The sequence below is a fragment of the Argiope bruennichi genome, chromosome 6 (genome assembly GCF_947563725.1).
Source record: "Argiope bruennichi chromosome 6, qqArgBrue1.1, whole genome shotgun sequence".
Taxonomy (NCBI): Eukaryota; Metazoa; Arthropoda; class Arachnida; order Araneae; family Araneidae; genus Argiope; species Argiope bruennichi.
Genome location: NC_079156.1, coordinates 106,080,686 through 106,107,936, shown reverse-complemented (window position 1 = coordinate 106,107,936; position 27,251 = coordinate 106,080,686). Strand labels below are relative to the sequence as shown.

At 38.9% G+C, this 27,251-nt stretch overlaps 65 non-coding genes across 65 annotated transcripts; all 65 read right to left on the bottom strand.

Moving 5' to 3' along the window:
• Nucleotides 1-528: 528 nt before the first annotated feature.
• Nucleotides 529-600, bottom strand: Trnaw-cca (transfer RNA tryptophan (anticodon CCA)). Its single transcript has one exon. It is a non-coding gene; the product is annotated as a tRNA-Trp (tRNA).
• Nucleotides 601-859: 259 nt separating this feature from the next.
• Trnaw-cca (transfer RNA tryptophan (anticodon CCA)) lies at nucleotides 860-931 on the bottom strand. The gene has a single exon. It is a non-coding gene; the product is annotated as a tRNA-Trp (tRNA).
• A 913-nt stretch (nucleotides 932-1,844) lies between these two features.
• On the bottom strand, nucleotides 1,845-1,916 carry Trnaw-cca (transfer RNA tryptophan (anticodon CCA)). Its single transcript has one exon. It is a non-coding gene; the product is annotated as a tRNA-Trp (tRNA).
• A 592-nt stretch (nucleotides 1,917-2,508) lies between these two features.
• Trnaw-cca (transfer RNA tryptophan (anticodon CCA)) lies at nucleotides 2,509-2,580 on the bottom strand. Its single transcript has one exon. It is a non-coding gene; the product is annotated as a tRNA-Trp (tRNA).
• Nucleotides 2,581-2,840: 260 nt separating this feature from the next.
• Nucleotides 2,841-2,912, bottom strand: Trnaw-cca (transfer RNA tryptophan (anticodon CCA)). The gene has a single exon. It is a non-coding gene; the product is annotated as a tRNA-Trp (tRNA).
• A 581-nt stretch (nucleotides 2,913-3,493) lies between these two features.
• Trnaw-cca (transfer RNA tryptophan (anticodon CCA)) lies at nucleotides 3,494-3,565 on the bottom strand. Its single transcript has one exon. It is a non-coding gene; the product is annotated as a tRNA-Trp (tRNA).
• A 260-nt stretch (nucleotides 3,566-3,825) lies between these two features.
• On the bottom strand, nucleotides 3,826-3,897 carry Trnaw-cca (transfer RNA tryptophan (anticodon CCA)). Its single transcript has one exon. It is a non-coding gene; the product is annotated as a tRNA-Trp (tRNA).
• Nucleotides 3,898-4,156: 259 nt separating this feature from the next.
• Trnaw-cca (transfer RNA tryptophan (anticodon CCA)) lies at nucleotides 4,157-4,228 on the bottom strand. The gene has a single exon. It is a non-coding gene; the product is annotated as a tRNA-Trp (tRNA).
• Nucleotides 4,229-4,488: 260 nt separating this feature from the next.
• Nucleotides 4,489-4,560, bottom strand: Trnaw-cca (transfer RNA tryptophan (anticodon CCA)). The gene has a single exon. It is a non-coding gene; the product is annotated as a tRNA-Trp (tRNA).
• Nucleotides 4,561-4,820: 260 nt separating this feature from the next.
• Trnaw-cca (transfer RNA tryptophan (anticodon CCA)) lies at nucleotides 4,821-4,892 on the bottom strand. Its single transcript has one exon. It is a non-coding gene; the product is annotated as a tRNA-Trp (tRNA).
• A 260-nt stretch (nucleotides 4,893-5,152) lies between these two features.
• On the bottom strand, nucleotides 5,153-5,224 carry Trnaw-cca (transfer RNA tryptophan (anticodon CCA)). The gene has a single exon. It is a non-coding gene; the product is annotated as a tRNA-Trp (tRNA).
• Nucleotides 5,225-5,483: 259 nt separating this feature from the next.
• Trnaw-cca (transfer RNA tryptophan (anticodon CCA)) lies at nucleotides 5,484-5,555 on the bottom strand. Its single transcript has one exon. It is a non-coding gene; the product is annotated as a tRNA-Trp (tRNA).
• A 259-nt stretch (nucleotides 5,556-5,814) lies between these two features.
• Trnaw-cca (transfer RNA tryptophan (anticodon CCA)) lies at nucleotides 5,815-5,886 on the bottom strand. The gene has a single exon. It is a non-coding gene; the product is annotated as a tRNA-Trp (tRNA).
• A 581-nt stretch (nucleotides 5,887-6,467) lies between these two features.
• Nucleotides 6,468-6,539, bottom strand: Trnaw-cca (transfer RNA tryptophan (anticodon CCA)). The gene has a single exon. It is a non-coding gene; the product is annotated as a tRNA-Trp (tRNA).
• Nucleotides 6,540-6,799: 260 nt separating this feature from the next.
• Trnaw-cca (transfer RNA tryptophan (anticodon CCA)) lies at nucleotides 6,800-6,871 on the bottom strand. Its single transcript has one exon. It is a non-coding gene; the product is annotated as a tRNA-Trp (tRNA).
• A 259-nt stretch (nucleotides 6,872-7,130) lies between these two features.
• Trnaw-cca (transfer RNA tryptophan (anticodon CCA)) lies at nucleotides 7,131-7,202 on the bottom strand. Its single transcript has one exon. It is a non-coding gene; the product is annotated as a tRNA-Trp (tRNA).
• A 259-nt stretch (nucleotides 7,203-7,461) lies between these two features.
• Nucleotides 7,462-7,533, bottom strand: Trnaw-cca (transfer RNA tryptophan (anticodon CCA)). The gene has a single exon. It is a non-coding gene; the product is annotated as a tRNA-Trp (tRNA).
• A 260-nt stretch (nucleotides 7,534-7,793) lies between these two features.
• Trnaw-cca (transfer RNA tryptophan (anticodon CCA)) lies at nucleotides 7,794-7,865 on the bottom strand. Its single transcript has one exon. It is a non-coding gene; the product is annotated as a tRNA-Trp (tRNA).
• A 260-nt stretch (nucleotides 7,866-8,125) lies between these two features.
• Trnaw-cca (transfer RNA tryptophan (anticodon CCA)) lies at nucleotides 8,126-8,197 on the bottom strand. Its single transcript has one exon. It is a non-coding gene; the product is annotated as a tRNA-Trp (tRNA).
• Nucleotides 8,198-8,456: 259 nt separating this feature from the next.
• Nucleotides 8,457-8,528, bottom strand: Trnaw-cca (transfer RNA tryptophan (anticodon CCA)). The gene has a single exon. It is a non-coding gene; the product is annotated as a tRNA-Trp (tRNA).
• A 260-nt stretch (nucleotides 8,529-8,788) lies between these two features.
• Trnaw-cca (transfer RNA tryptophan (anticodon CCA)) lies at nucleotides 8,789-8,860 on the bottom strand. The gene has a single exon. It is a non-coding gene; the product is annotated as a tRNA-Trp (tRNA).
• Nucleotides 8,861-9,120: 260 nt separating this feature from the next.
• On the bottom strand, nucleotides 9,121-9,192 carry Trnaw-cca (transfer RNA tryptophan (anticodon CCA)). Its single transcript has one exon. It is a non-coding gene; the product is annotated as a tRNA-Trp (tRNA).
• Nucleotides 9,193-9,450: 258 nt separating this feature from the next.
• On the bottom strand, nucleotides 9,451-9,522 carry Trnaw-cca (transfer RNA tryptophan (anticodon CCA)). Its single transcript has one exon. It is a non-coding gene; the product is annotated as a tRNA-Trp (tRNA).
• Nucleotides 9,523-10,114: 592 nt separating this feature from the next.
• On the bottom strand, nucleotides 10,115-10,186 carry Trnaw-cca (transfer RNA tryptophan (anticodon CCA)). The gene has a single exon. It is a non-coding gene; the product is annotated as a tRNA-Trp (tRNA).
• Nucleotides 10,187-10,446: 260 nt separating this feature from the next.
• On the bottom strand, nucleotides 10,447-10,518 carry Trnaw-cca (transfer RNA tryptophan (anticodon CCA)). The gene has a single exon. It is a non-coding gene; the product is annotated as a tRNA-Trp (tRNA).
• A 260-nt stretch (nucleotides 10,519-10,778) lies between these two features.
• Nucleotides 10,779-10,850, bottom strand: Trnaw-cca (transfer RNA tryptophan (anticodon CCA)). The gene has a single exon. It is a non-coding gene; the product is annotated as a tRNA-Trp (tRNA).
• Nucleotides 10,851-11,110: 260 nt separating this feature from the next.
• Trnaw-cca (transfer RNA tryptophan (anticodon CCA)) lies at nucleotides 11,111-11,182 on the bottom strand. The gene has a single exon. It is a non-coding gene; the product is annotated as a tRNA-Trp (tRNA).
• Nucleotides 11,183-11,441: 259 nt separating this feature from the next.
• Trnaw-cca (transfer RNA tryptophan (anticodon CCA)) lies at nucleotides 11,442-11,513 on the bottom strand. The gene has a single exon. It is a non-coding gene; the product is annotated as a tRNA-Trp (tRNA).
• A 260-nt stretch (nucleotides 11,514-11,773) lies between these two features.
• Nucleotides 11,774-11,845, bottom strand: Trnaw-cca (transfer RNA tryptophan (anticodon CCA)). The gene has a single exon. It is a non-coding gene; the product is annotated as a tRNA-Trp (tRNA).
• A 260-nt stretch (nucleotides 11,846-12,105) lies between these two features.
• Nucleotides 12,106-12,177, bottom strand: Trnaw-cca (transfer RNA tryptophan (anticodon CCA)). The gene has a single exon. It is a non-coding gene; the product is annotated as a tRNA-Trp (tRNA).
• Nucleotides 12,178-12,437: 260 nt separating this feature from the next.
• On the bottom strand, nucleotides 12,438-12,509 carry Trnaw-cca (transfer RNA tryptophan (anticodon CCA)). Its single transcript has one exon. It is a non-coding gene; the product is annotated as a tRNA-Trp (tRNA).
• Nucleotides 12,510-13,100: 591 nt separating this feature from the next.
• Nucleotides 13,101-13,172, bottom strand: Trnaw-cca (transfer RNA tryptophan (anticodon CCA)). Its single transcript has one exon. It is a non-coding gene; the product is annotated as a tRNA-Trp (tRNA).
• A 259-nt stretch (nucleotides 13,173-13,431) lies between these two features.
• On the bottom strand, nucleotides 13,432-13,503 carry Trnaw-cca (transfer RNA tryptophan (anticodon CCA)). Its single transcript has one exon. It is a non-coding gene; the product is annotated as a tRNA-Trp (tRNA).
• Nucleotides 13,504-13,763: 260 nt separating this feature from the next.
• On the bottom strand, nucleotides 13,764-13,835 carry Trnaw-cca (transfer RNA tryptophan (anticodon CCA)). The gene has a single exon. It is a non-coding gene; the product is annotated as a tRNA-Trp (tRNA).
• Nucleotides 13,836-14,095: 260 nt separating this feature from the next.
• Nucleotides 14,096-14,167, bottom strand: Trnaw-cca (transfer RNA tryptophan (anticodon CCA)). The gene has a single exon. It is a non-coding gene; the product is annotated as a tRNA-Trp (tRNA).
• A 260-nt stretch (nucleotides 14,168-14,427) lies between these two features.
• Trnaw-cca (transfer RNA tryptophan (anticodon CCA)) lies at nucleotides 14,428-14,499 on the bottom strand. Its single transcript has one exon. It is a non-coding gene; the product is annotated as a tRNA-Trp (tRNA).
• A 592-nt stretch (nucleotides 14,500-15,091) lies between these two features.
• Trnaw-cca (transfer RNA tryptophan (anticodon CCA)) lies at nucleotides 15,092-15,163 on the bottom strand. Its single transcript has one exon. It is a non-coding gene; the product is annotated as a tRNA-Trp (tRNA).
• Nucleotides 15,164-15,422: 259 nt separating this feature from the next.
• Trnaw-cca (transfer RNA tryptophan (anticodon CCA)) lies at nucleotides 15,423-15,494 on the bottom strand. The gene has a single exon. It is a non-coding gene; the product is annotated as a tRNA-Trp (tRNA).
• A 259-nt stretch (nucleotides 15,495-15,753) lies between these two features.
• On the bottom strand, nucleotides 15,754-15,825 carry Trnaw-cca (transfer RNA tryptophan (anticodon CCA)). The gene has a single exon. It is a non-coding gene; the product is annotated as a tRNA-Trp (tRNA).
• A 260-nt stretch (nucleotides 15,826-16,085) lies between these two features.
• Trnaw-cca (transfer RNA tryptophan (anticodon CCA)) lies at nucleotides 16,086-16,157 on the bottom strand. The gene has a single exon. It is a non-coding gene; the product is annotated as a tRNA-Trp (tRNA).
• Nucleotides 16,158-16,416: 259 nt separating this feature from the next.
• Nucleotides 16,417-16,488, bottom strand: Trnaw-cca (transfer RNA tryptophan (anticodon CCA)). Its single transcript has one exon. It is a non-coding gene; the product is annotated as a tRNA-Trp (tRNA).
• A 260-nt stretch (nucleotides 16,489-16,748) lies between these two features.
• On the bottom strand, nucleotides 16,749-16,820 carry Trnaw-cca (transfer RNA tryptophan (anticodon CCA)). Its single transcript has one exon. It is a non-coding gene; the product is annotated as a tRNA-Trp (tRNA).
• Nucleotides 16,821-17,080: 260 nt separating this feature from the next.
• Nucleotides 17,081-17,152, bottom strand: Trnaw-cca (transfer RNA tryptophan (anticodon CCA)). Its single transcript has one exon. It is a non-coding gene; the product is annotated as a tRNA-Trp (tRNA).
• Nucleotides 17,153-17,412: 260 nt separating this feature from the next.
• Trnaw-cca (transfer RNA tryptophan (anticodon CCA)) lies at nucleotides 17,413-17,484 on the bottom strand. Its single transcript has one exon. It is a non-coding gene; the product is annotated as a tRNA-Trp (tRNA).
• A 592-nt stretch (nucleotides 17,485-18,076) lies between these two features.
• Trnaw-cca (transfer RNA tryptophan (anticodon CCA)) lies at nucleotides 18,077-18,148 on the bottom strand. Its single transcript has one exon. It is a non-coding gene; the product is annotated as a tRNA-Trp (tRNA).
• A 259-nt stretch (nucleotides 18,149-18,407) lies between these two features.
• On the bottom strand, nucleotides 18,408-18,479 carry Trnaw-cca (transfer RNA tryptophan (anticodon CCA)). Its single transcript has one exon. It is a non-coding gene; the product is annotated as a tRNA-Trp (tRNA).
• A 592-nt stretch (nucleotides 18,480-19,071) lies between these two features.
• Trnaw-cca (transfer RNA tryptophan (anticodon CCA)) lies at nucleotides 19,072-19,143 on the bottom strand. The gene has a single exon. It is a non-coding gene; the product is annotated as a tRNA-Trp (tRNA).
• A 260-nt stretch (nucleotides 19,144-19,403) lies between these two features.
• Trnaw-cca (transfer RNA tryptophan (anticodon CCA)) lies at nucleotides 19,404-19,475 on the bottom strand. The gene has a single exon. It is a non-coding gene; the product is annotated as a tRNA-Trp (tRNA).
• Nucleotides 19,476-19,734: 259 nt separating this feature from the next.
• On the bottom strand, nucleotides 19,735-19,806 carry Trnaw-cca (transfer RNA tryptophan (anticodon CCA)). Its single transcript has one exon. It is a non-coding gene; the product is annotated as a tRNA-Trp (tRNA).
• Nucleotides 19,807-20,066: 260 nt separating this feature from the next.
• On the bottom strand, nucleotides 20,067-20,138 carry Trnaw-cca (transfer RNA tryptophan (anticodon CCA)). Its single transcript has one exon. It is a non-coding gene; the product is annotated as a tRNA-Trp (tRNA).
• Nucleotides 20,139-20,398: 260 nt separating this feature from the next.
• On the bottom strand, nucleotides 20,399-20,470 carry Trnaw-cca (transfer RNA tryptophan (anticodon CCA)). Its single transcript has one exon. It is a non-coding gene; the product is annotated as a tRNA-Trp (tRNA).
• A 260-nt stretch (nucleotides 20,471-20,730) lies between these two features.
• On the bottom strand, nucleotides 20,731-20,802 carry Trnaw-cca (transfer RNA tryptophan (anticodon CCA)). Its single transcript has one exon. It is a non-coding gene; the product is annotated as a tRNA-Trp (tRNA).
• A 260-nt stretch (nucleotides 20,803-21,062) lies between these two features.
• Trnaw-cca (transfer RNA tryptophan (anticodon CCA)) lies at nucleotides 21,063-21,134 on the bottom strand. Its single transcript has one exon. It is a non-coding gene; the product is annotated as a tRNA-Trp (tRNA).
• A 260-nt stretch (nucleotides 21,135-21,394) lies between these two features.
• Trnaw-cca (transfer RNA tryptophan (anticodon CCA)) lies at nucleotides 21,395-21,466 on the bottom strand. The gene has a single exon. It is a non-coding gene; the product is annotated as a tRNA-Trp (tRNA).
• A 592-nt stretch (nucleotides 21,467-22,058) lies between these two features.
• Nucleotides 22,059-22,130, bottom strand: Trnaw-cca (transfer RNA tryptophan (anticodon CCA)). The gene has a single exon. It is a non-coding gene; the product is annotated as a tRNA-Trp (tRNA).
• Nucleotides 22,131-22,390: 260 nt separating this feature from the next.
• On the bottom strand, nucleotides 22,391-22,462 carry Trnaw-cca (transfer RNA tryptophan (anticodon CCA)). The gene has a single exon. It is a non-coding gene; the product is annotated as a tRNA-Trp (tRNA).
• A 260-nt stretch (nucleotides 22,463-22,722) lies between these two features.
• Trnaw-cca (transfer RNA tryptophan (anticodon CCA)) lies at nucleotides 22,723-22,794 on the bottom strand. The gene has a single exon. It is a non-coding gene; the product is annotated as a tRNA-Trp (tRNA).
• Nucleotides 22,795-23,054: 260 nt separating this feature from the next.
• Nucleotides 23,055-23,126, bottom strand: Trnaw-cca (transfer RNA tryptophan (anticodon CCA)). Its single transcript has one exon. It is a non-coding gene; the product is annotated as a tRNA-Trp (tRNA).
• Nucleotides 23,127-23,386: 260 nt separating this feature from the next.
• Trnaw-cca (transfer RNA tryptophan (anticodon CCA)) lies at nucleotides 23,387-23,458 on the bottom strand. The gene has a single exon. It is a non-coding gene; the product is annotated as a tRNA-Trp (tRNA).
• Nucleotides 23,459-24,382: 924 nt separating this feature from the next.
• Nucleotides 24,383-24,454, bottom strand: Trnaw-cca (transfer RNA tryptophan (anticodon CCA)). The gene has a single exon. It is a non-coding gene; the product is annotated as a tRNA-Trp (tRNA).
• A 260-nt stretch (nucleotides 24,455-24,714) lies between these two features.
• On the bottom strand, nucleotides 24,715-24,786 carry Trnaw-cca (transfer RNA tryptophan (anticodon CCA)). The gene has a single exon. It is a non-coding gene; the product is annotated as a tRNA-Trp (tRNA).
• Nucleotides 24,787-25,046: 260 nt separating this feature from the next.
• Nucleotides 25,047-25,118, bottom strand: Trnaw-cca (transfer RNA tryptophan (anticodon CCA)). The gene has a single exon. It is a non-coding gene; the product is annotated as a tRNA-Trp (tRNA).
• A 260-nt stretch (nucleotides 25,119-25,378) lies between these two features.
• Nucleotides 25,379-25,450, bottom strand: Trnaw-cca (transfer RNA tryptophan (anticodon CCA)). Its single transcript has one exon. It is a non-coding gene; the product is annotated as a tRNA-Trp (tRNA).
• A 260-nt stretch (nucleotides 25,451-25,710) lies between these two features.
• On the bottom strand, nucleotides 25,711-25,782 carry Trnaw-cca (transfer RNA tryptophan (anticodon CCA)). Its single transcript has one exon. It is a non-coding gene; the product is annotated as a tRNA-Trp (tRNA).
• A 924-nt stretch (nucleotides 25,783-26,706) lies between these two features.
• Trnaw-cca (transfer RNA tryptophan (anticodon CCA)) lies at nucleotides 26,707-26,778 on the bottom strand. The gene has a single exon. It is a non-coding gene; the product is annotated as a tRNA-Trp (tRNA).
• Between the last annotated feature and the right edge of the window lie 473 nt (nucleotides 26,779-27,251).

The following is a 27,251-nucleotide window of genomic DNA, read 5'->3' as shown; positions in this document are numbered from 1 at the left end:
CAGCACAGTAGATTCTCCTATGGCAAAGAAACATGATAAAAACTATATTCCTTACGCGATTTGAATATCTTTGCGAGACAGAGCCAGACGACATATTTATTTTCCTTTTTATTTAAAACAATCACATGCATGGAAAGAAATTTCGATTAATTAAGATCAAATTCTCACACAGCAAAGAAATTAAAACAAAAAGCACTGACCAGGACTTGATTTGAACACGCAACCTTCTGATCTGGAGTTAGACGCGCTACCGTTGCGCCACCGAGCCACACGACGAGTTAGATTGCCGTTATCTTTAAAGCATTCATGTGATTTGAAATAAATTTCGAGCGCAGCACAGTAGATTCTCCTATAGCAAAGAAACATGATAAAAACTATATTCCTTACGCGATTTGAATATCTTTGCGTGGCAGAGCCAGACGGGATATTTCTTTTCCTTTTTATTTAAAACAATCACATGCATGGAAAGAAATTTCGATTAATGTAGATCAAATTTTCACACAGCAAATAAATTAAAACACAAAGCACTGACCCGGACGTGATTTGAACACGCAACCTTCTGATCTGGAGTCAGACGCGCTACCGTTGCGCCACCGAGCCAGACGAAGAGTTGGATTGCCGTTATCTTTAAAGCATCATGTGATTTGAAATAAATTTCGAACGCAGCACAGTAGATTCTCCTATGGCAAAGAAACATGATAAAAACTATATTCCTTTCGCGATTTGAATATCTTTGCGTGACAGAGCCAGACGGGATATTTCTTTTCCTTTTTATTTAAAACAATCACATGCATGGAAAGAAATTTCGATTAATGAAGATCAAATTCTCACACAGCAAAGAAATTAAAACACAAAGCACTGACCCGGACGTGATTTGAACACGCAATCTTCTGACCTGGAGTCAGACGCGCTACCGTTGCGCCACCGAGCCACACGAAGAGTTGGATTGCCGTTATCTTTAAAGCATTCACGTGATTTGAAATAAATTTCGAGCGATGCACAGTAGATTCACCTATCGCAAAGAAACATGATAAAAACTATATTCCTTACGCGATTTGAATATCTTTGCGTGACACATCCAGACGGGATATTTCTTTTCCTTTTTATTTAAAACAATCACATGCATGGAAAGAAATTTCGATTAATGAAGATCAAATTCTCACACAGCAAAGAAATTAATACACAAAGCACTGACCCGGACGTGATTTGAACACGCAACCTTCTGATCTGGAGTCAGACGCGCCACCGAGCCACACGAAGAGTGGGATTGCCGTTATCTTTAAAGCATTCATGTGATTTGAAATAAATTTCGAACGCAGCACAGTAGATTCTCCTATGGCAAAGAAACATGATAAAAACTATATACCTTACGCGATTTGAATATCTTTGCGTGACAGAGCCAGACGGGATATTTCTTTTCCTTTCTATTTAAAACAATCACATGCATGGAAAGAAATTTCGATTAATGAAGATCAAATTCTCACACAGCAAAGAAATTAAAACACAAAGCACGGACCCGGACGCGATTTGAACACGCAACCTTCTGATCTGGAGTCAGACGCGCTACCGTTGGGCCACCGAGCCACGCGAAGAGTTGGATTGCCGTTATCTTTAAAGCATTCATGTGATTTGAAATAAATTTTGAACGCAGCACAGTAGATTCTCCTATGGCAATGAAACATGATAAAAACTATATTCCTTACGCGATTTGAATATCTTTGCGTGACAGAGCCAGACGGGATATTTCTTTTCCTTTTTATTTAAAACAATCACATGCATGGAAAGAAATTTCGATTAATGAAGATCAAATTCTCACACAACAAAGAAATTAAAACACAAAGCACTGACCCGGACGTGATTTGAACACGCAACCTTCTGATCTGGAGTCAGACGCGCTACCGTTGCGGCACCGAGCCACACGAAGAGTGGGATTGCCGTTATCTTTAAAGCATTCATGTGATTTGAAATAAATTTCGAACGCAGCACAGTAGATTCTCCTATGGCAAAGAAACATGATAAAAACTATATTCCTTACGCGATTTGAATATCTTTGCGAGACAGAGCCAGACGACATATTTATTTTCCTTTTTATTTAAAACAATCACATGCATGGAAAGAAATTTCGATTAATTAAGATCAAATTCTCACACAGCAAAGAAATTAAAACAAAAAGCACTGACCAGGACTTGATTTGAACACGCAACCTTCTGATCTGGAGTTAGACGCGCTACCGTTGCGCCACCGAGCCACACGACGAGTTAGATTGCCGTTATCTTTAAAGCATTCATGTGATTTGAAATAAATTTCGAGCGCAGCACAGTAGATTCTCCTATAGCAAAGAAACATGATAAAAACTATATTCCTTACGCGATTTGAATATCTTTGCGTGGCAGAGCCAGACGGGATATTTCTTTTCCTTTTTATTTAAAACAATCACATGCATGGAAAGAAATTTCGATTAATGTAGATCAAATTTTCACACAGCAAATAAATTAAAACACAAAGCACTGACCCGGACGTGATTTGAACACGCAACCTTCTGATCTGGAGTCAGACGCGCTACCGTTGCGCCACCGAGCCAGACGAAGAGTTGGATTGCCGTTATCTTTAAAGCATTCATGTGATTTGAAATAAATTTCGATCGCAGCACAGTAGATTCTCCTATGGCGAAGAAACATGATAAAAACTATATTCCTTAAGCGATTTGAATATCTTTGCGTGACAGAGCCAGACAGGATATTTCTTTTCCTTTTTATTTAAAACAATCACATGCATGGAAAGAAATTTCTATTAATGAAGATCAAATTCTCACACAGCAAAGAAATTAAAACACAAAGCACTGACCCGGACGTGATTTGAACACGCAACCTTCTGATCTGGAGTCAGACGCGCTACCGTTGCGCCACCGAGCCACACGAAGAGTTGGATTGCCGTTATCTTTAAAGCATTCATGTGATTTGAAATAAATTTTGAACGCAGCACAGTCGATTCTCCTATGGCAAAGAAACATGATAAAAACTATATTCCTTACGCGATTTGAATATGTTTGCGTGACAGAGCCAGACGGGATATTTCTTTTCCTTTTTATTTAAAACAATCACATGCATGGAAAGAAATTTCTATTAATGAAGATCAAATTCTCACACAGCAAAGAAATTAAAACACAAAGCACTGACCCGGACGTGATTTGAACACGCAACCTTCTGATCTGGAGTCAGACGCGCCACCGAGCCACACGAAGAGTGGGATTGCCGTTATCTTTAAAGCATTCATGTGATTTGAAATAAATTTCGAACGCAGCACAGTAGATTCTCCTATGGCAAAGAAACATGATAAAAACTATATACCTTACGCGATTTGAATATCTTTACGTGACAGAGCCAGACGGGATATTTCTTTTCCTTTCTATTTAAAACAATCACATGCATGGAAAGAAATTTCGATTAATGAAGATCAAATTCTCACACAGCAAAGAAATTAAAACACAAAGCACGGACCCGGACGCGATTTGAACACGCAACCTTCTGATCTGGAGTCAGACGCGCTACCGTTGCGCCACCGAGCCACGCGAAGAGTTGGATTGCCGTTATCTTTAAAGCATTCATGTGATTTGAAATAAATTTTGAACGCAGCACAGTAGATTCTCCTATGGCAAAGAAACATGATAAAAACTATATTCCATACGCGATTTGAATATCTTTGCGTGGCAGAGCCAGACGGGATATTTCTTTTCCTTTTTATTTAAAACAATCACATGCATGGAAAGAAATTTCGATTAATGTAGATCAAATTTTCACACAGCAAATAAATTAAAACACAAAGCACTGACCCGGACGTGATTTGAACACGCAACCTTCTGATCTGGAGTCAGACGCGCTACCGTTGCGCCACCGAGCCACACGAAGCGTTGGATTGCCGTTATCTTTAAAGCATCATGTGATTTGAAATAAATTTCGAACGCAGCACAGTAGATTCTCCTATGGCAAAGAATTATGATAAAAACTATATTCCTTTAGCGATTTGAATATCTTTGCGTGACAGAGCCAGACGGGATATTTCTTTTCCTTTTTATTTAAAACAATCACATGCATGGAAAGAAATTTCGATTAATGAAGATCAAATTCTCACACAGCAAAGAAATTAAAACACAAAGCACTGACCCGGACGTGATTTGAACACGCAACCTTCTGACCTGGAGTCAGACGCGCTACCGTTGCGCCACCGAGCCACACGAAGAGTTGGATTGCCGTTATCTTTAAAGCATTCATGTGATTTGAAATAAATTTCGATCGCAGCACAGTAGATTCTCCTATGGCGAAGAAACATGATAAAAACTATATTCCTTAAGCGATTTGAATATCTTTGCGTGACAGAGCCAGACAGGATATTTCTTTTCCTTTTTATTTAAAACAATCACATGCATGGAAAGAAATTTCTATTAATGAAGATCAAATTCTCACACAGCAAAGAAATTAAAACACAAAGCACTGACCCGGACGTGATTTGAACACGCAACCTTCTGATCTGGAGTCAGACGCGCTACCGTTGCGCCACCGAGCCACACGAAGAGTTGGATTGCCATTATCTTTAAAGCATTCACGTGATTTGAAATAAATTTCGAGCGATGCACAGTAGATTCACCTATCGCAAAGAAACATGATAAAATCTATATTCCTTACGCGATTTGAATATCTTTGCGTGACACATCCAGACGGGATATTTCTTTTCCTTTTTATTTAAAACAATCACATGCATGGAAAGAAATTTCGATTAATGAAGATCAAATTCTCACACAGCAAAGAAATTAAAACACAAAGCACTGACCCGGACGTGATTTGAACACGCAACCTTCTGATCTGGAGTCAGACGCGCTACCGTTGCGCCACCGAGCCACACGAAGAGTTGGATTGCCGTTATCTTTAAAGCATTCACGTGATTTGAAATAAATTTCGAGCGCAGCACAGTAGATTCTCCTATAGCAAAGAAACATGATAAAAACTATATTCCTTACGCGATTTGAATATCTTTGAGTGACAGAGCCAGACGGGATATTTCTTTTTCTTTTTATTTAAAACAAACACATGCATGGAAAGAAATTTCGATTAATGAAGATCAAATTCTCACACAGCAAAGAAACTAAAACACAAAGCACTGACCCGGACGTGATTTGAACACGCAACCTTCTGATCTGGAGTCAGACGCGCTACCGTTGCGCCACCGAGCCACATGAAGAGTTGGATTGCCGTTATCTTTAAAGCATTCATGTGATTTGAAATAAATTTCGAACGCAGCACAGTAGATTCTCCTATGGCGAAGAAACATGATAAAAACTATTTTCCTTAGGCGATTTGAATATCTTTGCGTGACAGAGCCAGACGGGATATTTCTTTTCCTTTTTATTTAAAACAATCACATGCATGGAAAAAATTTCTATTAATGAAGATCAATTTCTCACACAGCAAAGAAATTAAAACACAAAGCACTGACCCGGACGTGATTTGAACACGCAACCTTCTGATCTGGAGTCAGACGCGCTACCGTTGCGCCACCGAGCCACACGAAGAGTGGGATTGCCGTTATCATTAAAGCATTCATGTGATTTGAAATAAATTTCGAACGCAGCACAGTAGATTCTCCTATGGCAAAGAAACATGATAAAAACTATATTCCTTACGCGATTTGAATATCTTTGCGTGACAGAGCAAGACGGGATATTTCTTTTCCTTTTTATTTAAAACAATCATATGCATGGAAAGAAATTTCGATTAATGAAGATCAAATTCTCACATATCAAAGAAATAAAAGACAAAGCACTGACCCGGACGTGATTTGAACACGCAACCTTCTGATCTGGAGTCAGACGCGCTACCGTTGCGCCACCGAGCCACACGAAGAGTTGGATTGCCGTTATCTTTAAAGCATTCATGTGATTTGAAATAAATTTTGAACGCAGCACAGTCGATTCTCCTATGGCAAAGAAACATGATAAAAACTATATTCCTTACGCGATTTGAATATGTTTGCGTGACAGAGCCAGACGGGATATTTCTTTTCCTTTTTATTTAAAACAATCACATGCATGGAAAGAAATTTCTATTAATGAAGATCAAATTCTCACACAGCAAAGAAATTAAAACACAAAGCACTGACCCGGACGTGATTTGAACACGCAACCTTCTGATCTGGAGTCAGACGCGCCACCGAGCCACACGAAGAGTGGGATTGCCGTTATCTTTAAAGCATTCATGTGATTTGAAATAAATTTTGAACGCAGCACAGTAGATTCTCCTATGGCAAAGAAACATGATAAAAACTATATTCCTTTCGCGATTTGAATATCTTTGCGTGACAGAGCCAGACGGGATATTTCTTTTCCTTTTTATTTAAAACAATCACATGCATGGAAAGAAATTTCGATTAATGAAGATCAAATTCTCACACAGCAAAGAAATTAAAACACAAAGCACTGACCCGGACGTGATTTGAACACGCAACCTTCTGATCTGGAGTCAGACGCGCTACCGTTGCGCCACCGAGCCACACGAAGAGTTGGATTGCCGTTATCTTTAAAGCATTCATGTGATTTGAAATAAATTTCGATCGCAGCACAGTAGATTCTCCTATGGCGAAGAAACCTGATAAAAACTATATTCTTTAAGCGATTTGAATATCTTTGCGTGACAGAGCCAGACAGGATATTTCTTTTCCTTTTTATTTAAAACAATCACATGCATGGAAAGAAATTTCTATTAATGAAGATCAAATTCTCACACAGCAAAGAAATTAAAACACAAAGCACTGACCCGGACGTGATTTGAACACGCAACCTTCTGATCTGGAGTCAGACGCGCTACCGTTGCGCCACCGAGCCACACGAAGAGTTGGATTGCCGTTATCTTTAAAGCATTCATCTGATTTGAAATAAATTTCGAACGCAGCACAGTAGATTCTCCTATGGCGAAGAAACACGATAAAAACTATATTCCTTAGGCGATTTGAATATCTTTGCGTGACAGAGCCAGACGGGATATTTCTTTTCCTTTTTATTTAAAACAATCACATGCATGGAAAAAATTTCTATTAATGAAGATCAATTTCTCACACAGCAAAGAAATTAAAACACAAAGCACTGACCCGGACGTGATTTGAACACGCAACCTTCTGATCTGGAGTCAGACGCGCTACCGTTGCGCCACCGAGCCACACGAAGAGTGGGATTGCCGTTATCTTTAAAGCATTCATGTGATTTGAAATAAATTTCGAACGCAGCACAGTAGATTCTCCTATGGCAAAGAAACATGATAAAAACTATATTCCTTACGCGATTTGAATATCTTTGCGTGACAGAGCAAGACGGGATATTTCTTTTCCTTTTTATTTAAAACAATCATATGCATGGAAAGAAATTTCGATTAATGAAGATCAAATTCTCACATATCAAAGAAATAAAAGACAAAGCACTGACCCGGACGTGATTTGAACACGCAACCTTCTGATCTGGAGTCAGACGCGCTACCGTTGCGCCACCGAGCCACACGAAGAGTTGGATTGCCGTTATCTTTAAAGCATTCATGTGATTTGAAATAAATTTCGATCGCAGCACAGTAGATTCTCCTATGGCGAAGAAACATGATAAAAACTATATTCCTTAAGCGATTTGAATATCTTTGCGTGACAGAGCCAGACAGGATATTTCTTTTCCTTTTTATTTAAAACAATCACATGCATGGAAAGAAATTTCTATTAATGAAGATCAAATTCTCACACAGCAAAGAAATTAAAACACAAAGCACTGACCCGGACGTGATTTGAACACGCAACCTTCTGATCTGGAGTCAGACGCGCTACCGTTGCGCCACCGAGCCACACGAAGAGTTGGATTGCCGTTATCTTTAAAGCATTCACGTGATTTGAAATAAATTTCGAGCGATGCACAGTAGATTCACCTATCGCAAAGAAACATGATAAAAACTATATTCCTTACGCGATTTGAATATCTTTGCGTGACACATCCAGACGGGATATTTCTTTTCCTTTTTATTTAAAACAATCACATGCATGGAAAGAAATTTCGATTAATGAAGATCAAATTCTCACACAGCAAAGAAATTAAAACACAAAGCACTGACCCGGACGTGATTTGAACACGCAACCTTCTGATCTGGAGTCAGACGCGCTACCGTTGCGCCACCGAGCCACACGAAGAGTTGGATTGCCGTTATCTTTAAAGCATCATGTGATTTGAAATAAATTTCGAACGCAGCACAGTAGATTCTCCTATGGCAAAGAAACATGATAAAAACTATATTCCTTACGCGATTTGAATATCTTTGCGTGACAGAGCCAGACGGGATAATTCTTTTCCTTTTTATTTAAAACAATCACATGCATGGAAAGAAATTTCGATTAATGAAGATCAAATTCTCACACAGCAAAGAAATTAAAACACCAAGCACTGACCCGGACGTGATTTGAACACGCAACCTTCTGATCTGGAGTCAGACGCGATACCGTTGCGCCACTGAGCCACACGAAGAGTGGGATTGCCGTTATCTTTAAAGCATTCATGTGATTTGAAATAAATTTCGAACGCAGCACAGTAGATTCTCCTATGTTAAAGAAACATGATAAAAACTATATTCCTTACGCGATTTGAATATCTTTGCGAGACAGAGCCAGACGGGATATTTCTTTTCCTTTTTATTTAAAACAATCACATGCATGGAAAGAAATTTCGATTAATGTAGATCAAATTCTCACACAGCAAAGAAATTAAAACACAAAGCACTGACCCGGACGTGATTTGAACACGCAACCTTCTGATCTGGAGTCAGACGCGATACCGTTGCGCCACTGAGCCACATGAAGAGTGGGATTGCCGTTATCTTTAAAGCATTCATGTGATTTGAAATAAATTTCGAACGCAGCACAGTAGATTCTCCTATTTAAAAGAAACATGATAAAAACTATATTCCTTACGCGATTTGAATATCTTTGCGTGACAGAGCCAGACGGGATATTTCTTTTCCTTTTTATTTAAAACAATCACATGCATGGAAAGAAATTTCGATTAATGAAGATCAAATTCTCACACAGCAAAGAAATTAAAACACAAAGCACTGACCCGGACGTGATTTGAACACGCAACCTTCTGATCTGGAGTCAGACGCGCTACCGTTGCGCCACCGAGCCACACGAAGAGTTGGATTGCCGTTATCTTTAAAGCATCATGTGATTTGAAATAAATTTCGAACGCAGCACAGTAGATTCTCCTATGGCAAAGAAACATGATAAAAACTATATTCCTTACGCGATTTGAATATCTTTGCGAGACAGAGCCAGACGGGATATTTCTTTTCCTTTTTATTTAAAACAATCACATGCATGGAAAGAAATTTCGATTAATGTAGATCAAATTCTCACACAGCAAAGAAATTAAAACACAAAGCACTACCCGGACGTGATTTGAACACGCAACCTTCTGATCTGGAGTCAGACGCGATACCGTTGCGCCACCGAGCCACACGAAGAGTTGGATTGCCGTTATCTTTAAAGCATTCACAAGATTTGAAATAAATTTCGAGCGCAGCACAGTAGATTCACCTATAGCAAAGAAACATGATAAAAACTATATTCCTTACGCGATTTGAATATCTTTGCGTGACAGAGCCAGACGGGATATTTCTTTTCCTTTTTATTTAAAACAATCACATGCATGGAAAGAAATTTCGATTAATGAAGATCAAATTCTCACACAGCAAAGAAATTAAAACACAAAGCACTGACCCGGACCCGATTTTAACACGCAACCTTCTGATCTGGAGTCAGACGCTCTACCGTTGCGCCACCGAGCCACACGAAGAGTTGGATTGCCGTTATCTTTAAAGCATTCATGTGATTTGAAATAAATTTCGAACGCAGCACAGTAGATTCTCCTATGGCAAAGAAACATGATAAAAACTATATTCCTTACGCGATTTGAATATCTTTGCGAGACAGAGCCAGACGACATATTTATTTTCCTTTTTATTTAAAACAACCACATGCATGGAAAGAAATTTCGATTAATGAAGATCAAATTCTCACACAGCGAAGAAATTAAAACAAAAAGCACTGACCAGGACGTGATTTGAACACGCAACCTTCTGATCTGGAGTTAGACACGCTACCGTTGCGCCACCGAGCCACACGACGAGTTAGATTGCCGTTATCTTTAAAGCATTCATGTGATTTGAAATAAATTTCGAGCGCAGCACAGTAGATTCTCCTATAGCAAAGAAACATGATAAAAACTATATTCCTCACGCGATTTGAATAGCTTTGCGTGGCAGAGCCAGACGGGATATTTCTTTTCCTTTTTATTTAAAACAATCACATGCATGGAAAGAAATTTCGATTAATGAAGATCAAATTCTCACTCAGCAAGGAAATTAAAACACAAAGCACTGATCCGGACGTGATTTGAACACGCAACCTTCTGATCTGGAGTCAGACGCGCTACCGTTGCGCCACCGAGCCACACGAAGAGTTGTATTGCCGTTATCTTTAAAGCATTCATGTGATTTGAAATAAATTTCGATCGCAGCACAGTCGATTCTCCTATGGCGAAGAAACATGATAAAAACTATATTCCTTACGCGATTTGAATATCTTTGCGTGACAGAGCCAGACGGGATATTTCTTTTCCTTTTTATTTAAAACAATCACATGCATGGAAAGAAATTTCGATTAATGAAGATCAAATTCTCACACAGCAAAGAAATTAAAACACAAAGCACTGACCCGGACGTGATTTGAACACGCAACCTTCTGATCTGGAGTCAGACGCGATACCGTTGCGCCACTGAGCCACACGAAGAGTGGGATTGCCGTTATCTTTAAAGCATTCATGTGATTTGAAATAAATTTCGAACGCAGCACAGTAGATTCTCCTATGGCAAAGAAACATGATAAAAACTATATTCCTTACGCGATTTGAATATATTTGCGAGACAGAGCCAGACGGGATATTTCTTTTCCTTTTTATTCAAAACAATCACATGCATGGAAAGAAATTTCGATTAATGTAGATCAAATTCTCACACAGCAAAGAAATTAAAACACAAAGCACTGACCCGGACGTGATTTGAACACGCAACCTTCTGATCTGGAGTCAGACGCGATACCGTTGCGCCACTGAGCCACACGAAGAGTGGGATTGCCGTTATCTTTAAAGCATTCATGTGATTTGAAATAAATTTCGAACGCAGCACAGTAGATTCTCCTATGGCAAAGAAACATGATAAAAACTATATTCCTTACGCGATTTGAATATCTTTGCGTGACAGAGCAAGACGGGATATTTCTTTTCCTTTTTATTTAAAACAATCATATGCATGGAAAGAAATTTCGATTAATGAAGATCAAATTCTCGCACATCAAAGAAATAAAAGACAAATCACTGACCCGGACGTGATTTGAACACGCAACCTTCTGATCTGGAGTCAGACGCGCTACCGTTGCGCCACCGAGCCACACGAAGAGTTGGATTGCCGTTATCTTTAAAGCATTCACAAGATTTGAAATAAATTTCGAGCGCAGCACAGTAGATTCACCTATAGCAAAGAAACATGATAAAAACTATATTCCTTACGCGATTTGAATATCTTTGCGAGACAGAGCCAGACGACATATTTATTTTCCTTTTTATTTAAAACAATCACATGCATGGAAAGAAATTTCGATTAATGAAGATCAAATTCTCACACAGCGAAGAAATTAAAACAAAAAGCACTGACCAGGACGTGATTTGAACACGCAACCTTCTGATCTGGAGTTAGACGCGCTACCGTTGCGCCACCGAGCCACACGACGAGTTAGATTGCCGTTATCTTTAAAGCATTCATGTGATTTGAAATAAATTTCGAGCGCAGCACAGTAGATTCTCCTATAGCAAAGAAACATGATAAAAACTATATTCCTTACGCGATTTGAATAGCTTTGCGTGGCAGAGCCAGACGGGATATTTCTTTTTCTTTTTATTTAAAACAATCACATGCATGGAAAGAAATTTCGATTAATGAAGATCAAATTCTCACTCAGCAAGGAAATTAAAACACAAAGCACTGACCCGGACGTGATTTGAACACGCAACCTTCTGATCTGGAGTCAGACGCGCTACCGTTGCGCCACCGAGCCACACGAAGAGTTGTATTGCCGTTATCTTTAAAGCATTCATGTGATTTGAAATAAATTTCGATCGCAGCACAGTCGATTCTCCTATGGCGAAGAAACATGATAAAAACTATATTCCTTACGCGATTTGAATATCTTTGCGTGACACATCCAGACGGGATATTTCTTTTCCTTTTTATTTAAAACAATCACATGCATGGAAAGAAATTTCGATTAATGAAGATCAATTTCCCACACAGCAAAGAAATTAAAACACAAAGCACTGACCCGGACGTGATTTGAACACGCAACCTTCTGATCTGGAGTCAGACGCGCTACCGTTGCGCCACCGAGCCACACGAAGAGTTGGATTGCCGTTATCTTTAAAGCATCATGTGATTTGAAATAAATTTCGAACGCAGCACAGTAGATTCTCCTATGGCAAAGAAACATGATAAAAACTATATTCCTTACGCGATTTGAATATCTTTGCGTGACAGAGCCAGACGGGATATTTCTTTTCCTTTTTATTTAAAACAATCATATGCATGGAAAGAAATTTCGATTAATGAAGATCAAATTCTCACACAGCAAAGAAATTAAAACACAAAGCACTGACCCGGACGTGATTTGAACACGAAACCTTCTGATCTGGAGTCAGACGCGATACCGTTGCGCCACTGAGCCACACGAAGAGTGGGATTGCCGTTATCTTTAAAGCATTCATGTGATTTGAAATAAATTTCGAACGCAGCACAGTAGATTCTCCTATGGCAAAGAAACATGATAAAAACTATATTCCTTACGCGATTTGAATATATTTGCGAGACAGAGCCAGACGGGATATTTCTTTTCCTTTTTATTTAAAACAATCACATGCATGGAAAGAAATTTAGATTAATGTAGATCAAATTCTCACACAGCAAAGAAATTAAAACACAAAGCACTGACCCGGACGTGATTTGAACACGCAACCTTCTGATCTGGAGTCAGACGCGATACCGTTGCGCCACTGAGCCACACGAAGAGTGGGATTGCCGTTATCTTTAAAGCATTCATGTGATTTGAAATAAATTTCGAACGCAGCACAGTAGATTCTCCTATGGCAAAGAAACATGATAAAAACTATATTCCTTACGCGATTTGAATATCTTTGCGTGACAGAGCAAGACGGGATATTTCTTTTCCTTTTTATTTAAAACAATCATATGCATGGAAAGAAATTTCGATTAATGAAGATCAAATTCTCGCACATCAAAGAAATAAAAGACAAATCACTGACCCGGACGTGATTTGAACACGCAACCTTCTGATCTGGAGTCAGACGCGCTACCGTTGCGCCACCGAGCCACACGAAGAGTTGGATTGCCGTTATCTTTAAAGCATTCACAAGATTTGAAATAAATTTCGAGCGCAGCACAGTAGATTCACCTATAGCAAAGAAACATGATAAAAACTATATTCCTTACGCGATTTGAATATCTTTGCGAGACAGAGCCAGACGACATATTTATTTTCCTTTTTATTTAAAACAATCACATGCATGGAAAGAAATTTCGATTAATGAAGATCAAATTCTCACACAGCTAAGAAATTAAAACAAAAAGCACTGACCCGGACGTGATTTGAACACGCAACCTTCTGATCTGGAGTCAGACGCGCTACCGTTGCGCCACCGAGCCACACGAAGAGTTGGATTGCCGTTATCTTTAAAGCATTCATGTGATTTGAAATAAATTTCGATCGCAGCACAGTAGATTCTCCTATGGCGAAGAAACATGATAAAAACTATATTCCTTAAGCGATTTGAATATCTTTGCGTGACAGAGCCAGACAGGATATTTCTTTTCCTTTTTATTTAAAACGATCACATGCATGGAAAGAAATTTCTATTAATGAAGATCAAATTCTCACACAGCAAAGAAATTAAAACACAAAGCACTGACCCGGACGTGATTTGAACACACAACCTTCTGATCTGGAGTCAGACGCGCTACCTTTGCGCCACCGAGCCACACGAAGAGTTGGATTGCCGTTATCTTTAAAGCATTCACGTGATTTGAAATAAATTTCGAGCGATGCACAGTAGATTAACCTATCGCAAAGAAACATGATAAAAACTATATTCCTTACGCGATTTGAATATCTTTGCGTGACAGAGCCAGACGGGATATTTCTTTTCCTTTTTATTTAAAACAATCATATGCATGGAAAGAAATTTCGATTAATGAAGATCAAATTCTCACACAGCAAAGAAATTAAAACACAAAGCACTGACCCGGACGTGATTTGAACACGCAACCTTCTGATCTGGAGTCAGACGCGCTACCGTTGCGCCACCGAGCCACACGAAGAGTGGGATTGCCGTTATCTTTAAAGCATTCATGTGATTTGAAATAAATTTCGAACGCAGCACAGTAGATTCTCCTATGGCAAAGAAACATGATAAAACCTATATTCCTTACGCGATTTGAATATCTTTGCGAGACAGAGCCAGACGACATATTTATTTTCCTTTTTATTTAAAACAATCACATGCATGGAAAGAAATTTCGATTAATGAAGATCAAATTCTCACACAGCGAAGAAATTAAAACAAAAAGCACTGACCAGGACGTGATTTGAACACGCAACCTTCTGATCTGGAGTTAGTCGCGCTACCGTTGCGCCACCGAGCCACACGACGAGTTAGATTGCCGTTATCTTTAAAGCATTCATGTGATTTGTAATAAATTTCGATCGCAGCACAGTAGATTCTCCTATGGCGAAGAAACATGATAAAAACTATATTCCTTAAGCGATTTGAATATCTTTGCGTGAAGGAGCCAGACAGGATATTTCTTTTCCTTTTTATTTAAAACAATCACATGCATGGAAAGAAATTTCTATTAATGAAGATCAAATTCTCACACAGCAAAGAAATTAAAACACAAAGCACTGACCCGGACGTGATTTGAACACGCAACCTTCTGATCTGGAGTCAGACGCGCTACCGTTGCGCCACTGAGCCACACGAAGAGTGGGATTGCCGTTATCTTTAAAGCATTCATGTGATTTGAAATAAATTTCGAACGCAGCACAGTAGATTCTCCTATGGCAAAGAATTAGATAAAAACTATATTCCTTACGCGATTTGAATATATTTGCGAGACAGAGCCAGACGGGATATTTCTTTTCCTTTTTATTTAAAACAATCACATGCATGGAAAGAAATTTCGATTAATGTAGATCAAATTCTCACACAGCAAAGAAATTAAAACACAAAGCACTGACCCGGACGTGATTTGAACACGCAACCTTCTGATCTGGAGTCAGACGCGATACCGTTGCGCCACTGAGCCACACGAAGAGTGGGATTGCCGTTATCTTTAAAGCATTCATGTGATTCGAAATAAATTTCGAACGCAGCACAGTAGATTCTCCTATGGCAAAGAAACATGATAAAAACTATATTCCTTACGCGATTTGAATATCTTTGCGTGACAGAGCAAGACGGGATATTTCTTTTCCTTTTTATTTAAAACAATCATATACATGGAAAGAAATTTCGATTAATGAAGATCAAATTCTCGCACATCAAAGAAATAAAAGACAAATCACTGACCCGGACGTGATTTGAACACGCAACCTTCTGATCTGGAGTCAGACGCGCTACCGTTGCGCCACCGAGCCACACGAAGAGTTGGATTGCCGTTATCTTTAAAGCATTCACAAGATTTGAAATAAATTTCGAGCGCAGCACAGTAGATTCACCTATAGCAAAGAAACATGATAAAAACTATATTCCTTACGCGATTTGAATATCTTTGCGAGACAGAGCCAGACGACATATTTATTTTCCTTTTTATTTAAAACAATCACATGCATGGAAAGAAATTTAGATTAATGTAGATCAAATTCTCACACAGCAAAGAAATTAAAACACAAAGCACTGACCCGGACGTGATTTGAACACGCAACCTTCTGATCTGGAGTCAGACGCGATACCGTTGCGCCACTGAGCCACAGGAAGAGTGGGATTGCCGTTATCTTTAAAGCATTCATGTGATTTGAAATAAATTTCGAACGCAGCACAGTAGATTCTCCTATGGCAAAGAAACATGATAAAAACTATATTCCTTACGCGATTTGAATATCTTTGCGTGACAGAGCAAGACGGGATATTTCTTTTCCTTTTTATTTAAAACAATCATATGCATGGAAAGAAATTTCGATTAATGAAGATCAAATTCTCGCACATCAAAGAAATAAAAGACAAATCACTGACCCGGACGTGATTTGAACACGCAACCTTCTGATCTGGAGTCAGACGCGCTACCGTTGCGCCACCGAGCCACACGAAGAGTTGGATTGCCGTTATCTTTAAAGCATTCACAAGATTTGAAATAAATTTCGAGCGCAGCACAGTAGATTCACCTATAGCAAAGAAACATGATAAAAACTATATTCCTTACGCGATTTGAATATCTTTGCGAGACAGAGCCAGACGACATATTTATTTTCCTTTTTATTTAAAACAATCACATGCATGGAAAGAAATTTCGATTAATGAAGATCAAATTCTCACACAGCGAAGAAATTAAAACAAAAAGCACTGACCCGGACGTGATTTGAACACGCAACCTTCTGATCTGGAGTCAGACGCGCTACCGTTGCGCCACCGAGCCACACGAAGAGTTGGATTGCCGTTATCTTTAAAGCATTCATGTGATTTGAAATAAATTTCGATCGCAGCACAGTAGATTCTCCTATGGCGAAGAAACATGATAAAAACTATATCCCTTAAGCGATTTGAATATCTTTGCGTGACAGAGCCAGACAGGATATTTCTTTTCCTTTTTATTTAAAACGATCACATGCATGGAAAGAAATTTCTATTAATGAAGATCAAATTCTCACACAGCAAAGAAATTAAAACACAAAGCACTGACCCGGACGTGATTTGAACACACAACCTTCTGATCTGGAGTCAGACGCGCTACCTTTGCGCCACCGAGCCACACGAAGAGTTGGATTGCCGTTATCTTTAAAGCATTCACGTGATTTGAAATAAATTTCGAGCGATGCACAGTAGATTAACCTATCGCAAAGAAACATGATAAAAACTATATTCCTTACGCGATTTGAATATCTTTGCGTGACAGAGCCAGACGGGATATTTCTTTTCCTTTTTATTTAAAACAATCATATGCATGGAAAGAAATTTCGATTAATGAAGATCAAATTCTCACACAGCAAAGAAATTAAAACACAAAGCACTGACCCGGACGTGATTTGAACACGCAACCTTCTGATCTGGAGTCAGACGCGCTACCGTTGCGCCACCGAGCCACACGAAGAGTGGGATTGCCGTTATCTTTAAAGCATTCATGTGATTTGAAATAAATTTCGAACGCAGCACAGTAGATTCTCCTATGGCAAAGAAACATGATAAAACCTATATTCCTTACGCGATTTGAATATCTTTGCGAGACAGAGCCAGACGACATATTTATTTTCCTTTTTATTTAAAACAATCACATGCATGGAAAGAAATTTCGATTAATGAAGATCAAATTCTCACACAGCGAAGAAATTAAAACAAAAAGCACTGACCAGGACGTGATTTGAACACGCAACCTTCTGATCTGGAGTTAGTCGCGCTACCGTTGCGCCACCGAGCCACACGACGAGTTAGATTGCCGTTATCTTTAAAGCATTCATGTGATTTGTAATAAATTTCGATCGCAGCACAGTAGATTCTCCTATGGCGAAGAAACATGATAAAAACTATATTCCTTAAGCGATTTGAATATCTTTGCGTGAAGGAGCCAGACAGGATATTTCTTTTCCTTTTTATTTAAAACAATCACATGCATGGAAAGAAATTTCTATTAATGAAGATCAAATTCTCACACAGCAAAGAAATTAAAACACAAAGCACTGACCCGGACGTGATTTGAACACGCAACCTTCTGATCTGGAGTCAGACGCGCTACCGTTGCGCCACTGAGCCACACGAAGAGTGGGATTGCCGTTATCTTTAAAGCATTCATGTGATTTGAAATAAATTTCGAACGCAGCACAGTAGATTCTCCTATGGCAAAGAAACATGATAAAAACTATATTCCTTACGCGATTTGAATATCTTTGCGTGACAGAGCAAGACGGGATATTTCTTTTCCTTTTTATTTAAAACAATCATAAGCATGGAAAGAAATTTCGATTAATGAAGATCAAATTCTCGCACATCAAAGAAATAAAAGACAAATCACTGACCCGGACGTGATTTGAACACGCAACCTTCTGATCTGGAGTCAGACGCTCTACCGTTGCGCCACCGAGCCACACGAAGAGTTGGATTGCCGTTATCTTTAAAGCATTCACAAGATTTGAAATAAATTTCGAGCGCAGCACAGTAGATTCACCTATAGCAAAGAAACATGATAAAAACTATATTCCTTACGCGATTTGAATATCTTTGCGAGACAGAGCCAGACGACATATTTATTTTCCTTTTTATTTAAAACAATCACATGCATGGAAAGAAATTTCGATTAATGAAGATCAAATTCTCATACAGCGAAGAAATTAAAACAAAAAGCACTGACCAGGACGTGATTTGAACACGCAACCTTCTGATCTGGAGTAAGACGCGCTACCGTTGCGCCACCGAGCCACACGACGAGTTAGATTGCCGTTATCTTTAAAGCATTCATGTGATTTGAAATAAATTTCGAGCGCAGCACAGTAGATTCTCCTATAGCAAAGAAACATGATAAAAACTATATTCCTTACGCGATTTGAATAGCTTTGCGTGGCAGAGCCAGACGGGATATTTCTTTTCCTTTTTATTTAAAACAATCACATGCATGGAAAGAAATTTCGATTAATGAAGATCAAATTCTCACTCAGCAAGGAAATTAAAACACAAAGCACTGACCCGGACGTGATTTGAACACGCAACCTTCTGATCTGGAGTCAGACGCGCTACCGTTGCGCCACCGAGCCACACGAAGAGTTGGATTGCCGTTATCTTTAAAGCATTCATGTGATTTGAAATAAATTTCGATCGCAGCACAGTAGATTCTCCTATGGCGAAGAAACATGATAAAAACTATATTCCTTAAGCGATTTGAATATCTTTGCGTGACAGAGCCAGACAGGATATTTCTTTTCCTTTTTATTTAAAACGATCACATGCATGGAAAGAAATTTCTATTAATGAAGATCAAATTCTCACACAGCAAAGAAATTAAAACACAAAGCACTGACCCGGACGTGATTTGAACACGCAACCTTCTGATCTGGAGTCAGACGCGCTACCTTTGCGCCACCGAGCCACACGAAGAGTTGGATTGCCGTTATCTTTAAAGCATTCACGTGATTTGAAATAAATTTCGAGCGATGCACAGTAGATTAACCTATCGCAAAGAAACATGATAAAAACTATATTCCTTACGCGATTTGAATATCTTTGCGTGACAGAGCAAGACGGGATATTTCTTTTCCTTTTTATTTAAAACAATCATATGCATGGAAAGAAATTTCGATTAATGAAGATCAAATTCTCGCACATCAAAGAAATAAAAGACAAATCACTGACCCGGACGTGATTTGAACACGCAACCTTCTGATCTGGAGTCAGACGCGCTACCGTTGCGCCACCGAGCCACACGAAGAGTTGGATTGCCGTTATCTTTAAAGCATTCACAAGATTTGAAATAAATTTCGAGCGCAGCACAGTAGATTTACCTATAGCAAAGAAACATGATAAAAACTATATTCCTTACGCGATTTGAATATCTTTGCGAGACAGAGCCAGACGACATATTTATTTTCCTTTTTATTTAAAACAATCACATGCATGGAAAGAAATTTCGATTAATGAAGATCAAATTCTCACACAGCGAAGAAATTAAAACAAAAAGCACTGACCAGGACGTGATTTGAACACGCAACCTTCTGATCTGGAGTTAGACGCGCTACCGTTGCGCCACCGAGCCACACGACGAGTTAGATTGCCGTTATCTTTAAAGCATTCATGTGATTTGAAATAAATTTCGAGCGCAGCACAGTAGATTCTCCTATAGCAAAGAAACATGATAAAAACTATATTCCTTACGCGATTTGAATAGCTTTGCGTGTCAGAGCCAGACGGGATATTTCTTTCCCTTTTTATTTAAAACAATCACATGCATGGAAAGAAATTTCGATTAATGAAGATCAAATTCTCACTCAGCAAGGAAATTAAAACACAAAGCACTGACCCGGACGTGATTTGAACACGCAACCTTCTGATCTGGAGTCAGACGCGCTACCGTTGCGCCACCGAGCCACACGAAGAGTTGGATTGCCGTTATCTTTAAAGCATTCATGTGATTTGAAATAAATTTCGATCGCAGCACAGTAGATTCTGATATGGCGAAGAAACATGATAAAAACTATATTCCTTAAGCGATTTGAATATCTTTGCGTGACAGAGCCAGACAGGATATTTCTTTTCCTTTTTATTTAAAACGATCACATGCATGGAAAGAAATTTCTATTAATGAAGATCAAATTCTCACACAGCAAAGAAATTAAAACACAAAGCACTGACCCGGACGTGATTTGAACACGCAACCTTCTGATCTGGAGTCAGACGCGCTACCTTTGCGCCACCGAGCCACACGAAGAGTTGGATTGCCGTTATCTTTAAAGCATTCACGTGATTTGAAATAAATTTCGAGCGATGCACAGTAGATTAACCTATCGCAAAGAAACATGATAAAAACTATATTCCTTACGCGATTTGAATATCTTTGCGTGACAGAGCCAGACGGGATATTTCTTTTCCTTTTTATTTAAAACAATCACATGCATGGAAAGAAATTCCGATTAATGAAGATCAAATTCTCACACAGCAAAGAAATTAAAACACAAAGCACTGACCCGGACGTGATTTGATCACGCAACCTTCTGATCTGGAGTCCGACGCGCTACCGTTGCGCCACCGAGCCACACGAAGAGTGGGATTGCCGTTATCTTTAAAGCATTCATGTGATTTGAAATAAATTTCGAACGCAGCACAGTAGATTCTCCTATGGCAAAGAAACATGATAAAAACTATATTCCTTACGCGATTTGAATATCTTTGCGAGACAGAGCCAGACGACATATTTATTTTCCTTTTTATTTAAAACAATCATATGCATGGAAAGAAATTTCGATTAATGAAGATCAAATTCTCACACAGCAAAGAAATTAAAACACAAAGCACTGACCCGGACGTGATTTGAACACGCAACCTTCTGATCTGGAGTCAGACGCGCTACCGTTGCGCCACCGAGCCACACGAAGAGTGGGATTGCCGTTATCTTTAAAGCATTCATGTGATTTGAAATAAATTTCGAACGCAGCACAGTAGATTCTCCTATGGCAAAGAAACATGATAAAACCTATATTCATTACGCGATTTGAATATCTTTGCGAGACAGAGCCAGACGACATATTTATTTTCCTTTTTATTTAAAACAATCACATGCATGGAAAGAAATTTCGATTAATGAAGATCAAATTCTCACACAGCGAAGAAATTAAAACAAAAAGCACTGACCAGGACGTGATTTGAACACGCAACCTTCTGATCTGGAGTTAGTCGCTCTACCGTTGCGCCACCGAGCCACACGACGAGTTAGATTGCCGTTATCTTTAAAGCATTCATGTGATTTGTAATAAATTTCGATCGCAGCACAGTAGATTCTCCTATGGCGAAGAAACATGATAAAAACTATATTCCTTAAGCGATTTGAATATCTTTGCGTGAAGGAGCCAGACAGGATATTTCTTTTCCTTTTTATTTAAAACAATCACATGCATGGAAAGAAATTTCTATTAATGAAGATCAAATTCTCACACAGCAAAGAAATTAAAACACAAAGCACTGACCCGGACGTGATTTGAACACGCAACCTTCTGATCTGGAGTCAGACGCGCTACCGTTGCGCCACCGAGCCACACGAAGAGTTGGATTGCCGTTATCTTTAAAGCATTCACGTGATTTGAAATAAATTTCGAGCGATGCACAGTAGATTCACCTATCGCAAAGAAACATGATAAAAACTATATTCCTTACGCGATTTGAATATCTTTGCGTGACAGAGCCAGACGGGATATTTCTTTTCCTTTTTATTTAAAACAATCACATGCATGGAAAGAAATTTCGATTAATGAAGATCAAATTCTCACACAGCAAAGAAATTAAAACACAAAGCACTGACCCGGACGTGATTTGAACACGCAACCTTCTGATCTGGAGTCAGACGCGATACCGTTGCGCCACCGAGCCACAGGAAGAGTTGGATTGCCGTTATCTTTAAAGCATTCATGTGAATTGAAATAAATTTCGAACGCAGCACAGTAGATTCTCCTATAGAAAAGAAATATGATAAAAACTATATTCCTTACGCGATTTGAATATCTTCGCGTGACAGAGCCAGACGGGATATTTCTTTTCCTTTTTATTTAAAACAATCACATGCATGGAAAGAAATTTCAATTAATAAAGATCAAATTCTCACACAGCAAAGAAATTAAAACACAAAGCACTGACCCGGACGTGATTTGAACACGCAACCTTCTGATCTGGAGTCAGACGCGCTACCTTTGCGCCACCGAGCCACACGAAGAGTTGGATTGCCGTTATCTTTAAAGCATTCACGTGATTTGAAATAAATTTCGAGCGATGCACAGTAGATTAACCTATCGCAAAGAAACATGATAAAAACTATATTCCTTACGCGATTTGAATATCTTTGCGTGACAGAGCCAGACGGGATATTTCTTTTCCTTTTTATTTAAAACAATCACATGCATGGAAAGAAATTCCGATTAATGAAGATCAAATTCTCACACAGCAAAGAAATTAAAACACAAAGCACTGACCCGGACGTGATTTGATCACGCAACCTTCTGATCTGGAGTCCGACGCGCTACCGTTGCGCCACCGAGCCACACGAAGAGTGGGATTGCCGTTATCTTTAAAGCATTCATGTGATTTGAAATAAATTTCGAACGCAGCACAGTAGATTCTCCTATGGCAAAGAAACATGATAAAAACTATATTCCTTACGCGATTTGAATATCTTTGCGAGACAGAGCCAGACGACATATTTATTTTCCTTTTTATTTAAAACAATCATATGCATGGAAAGAAATTTCGATTAATGAAGATCAAATTCTCACACAGCAAAGAAATTAAAACACAAAGCACTGACCCGGACGTGATTTGAACACGCAACCTTCTGATCTGGAGTCAGACGCGCTACCGTTGCGCCACCGAGCCACACGAAGAGTGGGATTGCCGTTATCTTTAAAGCATTCATGTGATTTGAAATAAATTTCGAACGCAGCACAGTAGATTCTCCTATGGCAAAGAAACATGATAAAACCTATATTCATTACGCGATTTGAATATCTTTGCGAGACAGAGCCAGACGACATATTTATTTTCCTTTTTATTTAAAACAATCACATGCATGGAAAGAAATTTCGATTAATGAAGATCAAATTCTCACACAGCGAAGAAATTAAAACAAAAAGCACTGACCAGGACGTGATTTGAACACGCAACCTTCTGATCTGGAGTTAGTCGCTCTACCGTTGCGCCACCGAGCCACACGACGAGTTAGATTGCCGTTATCTTTAAAGCATTCATGTGATTTGTAATAAATTTCGATCGCAGCACAGTAGATTCTCCTATGGCGAAGAAACATGATAAAAACTATATTCCTTAAGCGATTTGAATATCTTTGCGTGAAGGAGCCAGACAGGATATTTCTTTTCCTTTTTATTTAAAACAATCACATGCATGGAAAGAAATTTCTATTAATGAAGATCAAATTCTCACACAGCAAAGAAATTAAAACACAAAGCACTGACCCGGACGTGATTTGAACACGCAACCATCTGATCTGGAGTGAGACACGCTACCGTTTCGCCACCGAGCCACAGGAAGAGTTGGATTGCCGTTATCTTTAAAGCATTCATGTGATTTGAAATAAATTTCGAACGCAGCACAGTAGATTCTCCTATAGAAAAGAAACATGATAAAAACTATATTCCTTACGCGATTTGAATATCTTTGCGTAACAGAGCCAGACGGGATATTTCTTTTCCTTTTTATTTAAAACAATCACATGCATGGAAAGAAATTTCAATTAATGAAGATCAAATTCTCACACAGCAGAGAAATTAAAACACAAATCACTGACCCGGACGTGATTTGAACACGCAACCTTCTGATCTGGAGTCACACGCGCTACCGTTGCGCTACCGAGCCACACGACGGGTTGGATTGCCGTTATCTTTAAAGCATTCATGTGAATTGAAATAAATTTCGAACGCAGCACAGTAGATTCTCCTATAGAAAAGAAATATGATAAAAACTATATTCCTTACGCGATTTGAATATCTTCGCGTGACAGAGCCAGACGGGATATTTCTTTTCCTTTTTATTTAAAACAATCACATGCATGGAAAGAAATTTCGATTAATGAAGATCAAATTCTCACACAGCAAAGAAATTAAAACACAAAGCACTGACCCGGACGCGATTTGAACACGCAACCTTCTGATCTGGAGTCAGACGCGCTACCGTTGCGCCACCGAGCCACACGAAGAGTTGGATTGCCGTTATCTTTAAAGCATTCATGTGATTTGAAATAAATTTCGAACGCAGCACAGTAGATTCTCCTATAGCAAAGAAACATGATAAAAACTATATTCCATACGCGATTTGAATATCTTTGCATGACAAAGCCAGACGGGATATTTCTTTTCCTTTTTATTTAAAACAATCACATGCATGGAAAGAAATTTCAATTAATGAAGATCAAATTCTCACACAGCAGAGAAATTAAAACACAAAGCACTGACCCGGACGTGATTTGAACACGCAACCTTCTGATCTGGAGTCAGACGCGCTACCGTTGCGCCACCAAGCCACACGACGAGTTGGATTGCCGTAATCTTTAAAGCATTCATGTGAATTGAAATAAATTTCGAACGCAGCACTGTAGATTCTCCTATAGCAAAGAAACATGATAAAAACTATATTCCTTACGCGATTTGAATATCTTTGCGTAACAGAGCCAGACGGGATATTTCTTTTCCTTTTTATTTAAAACAATCACATGCATGGAAAGAAATTTCAATTAATGAAGATCAAATTCTCACACAGCAGAGAAATTAAAACACAAATCACTGACCCGAACGTGATTTGAACACGCAACCTTCTGATCTGGAGTCACACGCGCTACCGTTGCGCCACCGAGCCACAGGAAGAGTTGGATTGCCGTTATCTTTAAAGCATTCATGTGAATTGAAATAAATTTCGAACGCAGCACAGTAGATTCTCCTATAGAAAAGAAATATGATAAAAACTATATTCCTTACGCGATTTGAATATCTTCGCGTGACAGAGCCAGACGGGATATTTCTTTTCCTTTTTATTTAAAACAATCACATGCATGGAAAGAAATTTCAATTAATGAAGATCAAATTCTCACACAGCAGAGAAATTAAAACACAAAGCACTGACCCGGACGTGATTTGAACACGCAACCTTCTGATCTGGAGTCAGACGCGCTACCGTTGCGCCACCAAGCCACACGACGAGTTGGATTGCCGTAATCTTTAAAGCATTCATGTGAATTGAAATAAATTTCGAACGCAGCACTGTAGATTCTCCTATAGCAAAGAAACATGATAAAAACTATATTCCTTACGCGATTTGAATATCTTTGCGTGACAGAGCCAGACGGGATATTTCTTTTCCTTTTTATTTAAAACAATCACATGCAAGGAAAGAAATTTCGATTAATGAAGATCAAATTCTCACACAGCAAAGAAATTAAAACACAAAGCACTGACCCGGACGTGATTTGAACACGCAACCTTCTGATCTGGAGTGAGACACGCTACCGTTTCGCCACCGAGCCACAGGAAGAGTTGGATTGCCGTTATCTTTAAAGCATTCATGTGAATTGAAATAAATTTCGAACGCAGCACAGTAGATTCTCCTATAGAAAAGAAACATGATAAAAACTATATTCCTTACGCGATTTGAATATCTTTGCGTAACAGAGCCAGACGGGATATTTCTTTTCCTTTTTATTTAAAACAATCACATGCATGGAAAGAAATTTCAATTAATGAAGATCAAATTCTCACACAGCAAAGAAATTAAAACACAAAGCCCTGACCCGGACGTGATTTGAACACCCAACCTTCTGATCTGAAGTCGGACGCGCTACCGTTGCGCCACCGAGCCACACGACGAGTTGGATTGAAGTTATCTTTAAAGCATTCATGTGAATTGAAATAAATTTCGAACGCAGCACTGTAGATTCTCCTATAGAAAAGAAATATGATAAAAACTATATTCCTTACGCGATTTGAATATCTTCGCGTGACAGAGCCAGACGGGATATTTCTTTTCCTTTTTATTTAAAACAATCACATGCATGGAAAGAAATTTCGATTAATGAAGATCAAATTCTCACACAGCAAAGAAATTAAAACACAAAGCACTGACCCGGACGTGATTTGAACACGCAACCTTCTAATCTGGAGTCAGACACGCTACCGTTGCGCCACCGAGCCACACGACGAGGTGGATTGCCGTTATCTTTAAAGCATTCATGTGAATTGAAATAAATTTCGAACGCAGCAATGTAGATTCTTCTATAGCAAAGAAACATGATAAAAACTATATTCCTTACGCAATTTGAATATCTTTGCGTGACAGAGCCAGACGGGATATTTCTTTTCCTTTTTATTTAAAACAATCACATTCATGGAAAGAAATTTCGATTATTGAAGATCAAATTCTCACACAGCAAAGAAATTAAAACACAAAGCACTGACCCCGACGTGATTTGAACACGCAACCTTCTGATCTGGAGTCAGACACGCTACCGTTGCGCGGCCGAGCCACAAGAAGAGTTGGATTGCCGTTATCTTTAAAGCATTCATGTGAATTGAAATAAATTTCGAACGCAGCACAGAAGATTCTCCTATAGCAAAGAAACATGATAAAAACTATATTCCTTACGCAATTTGAATATCTTTGCGTG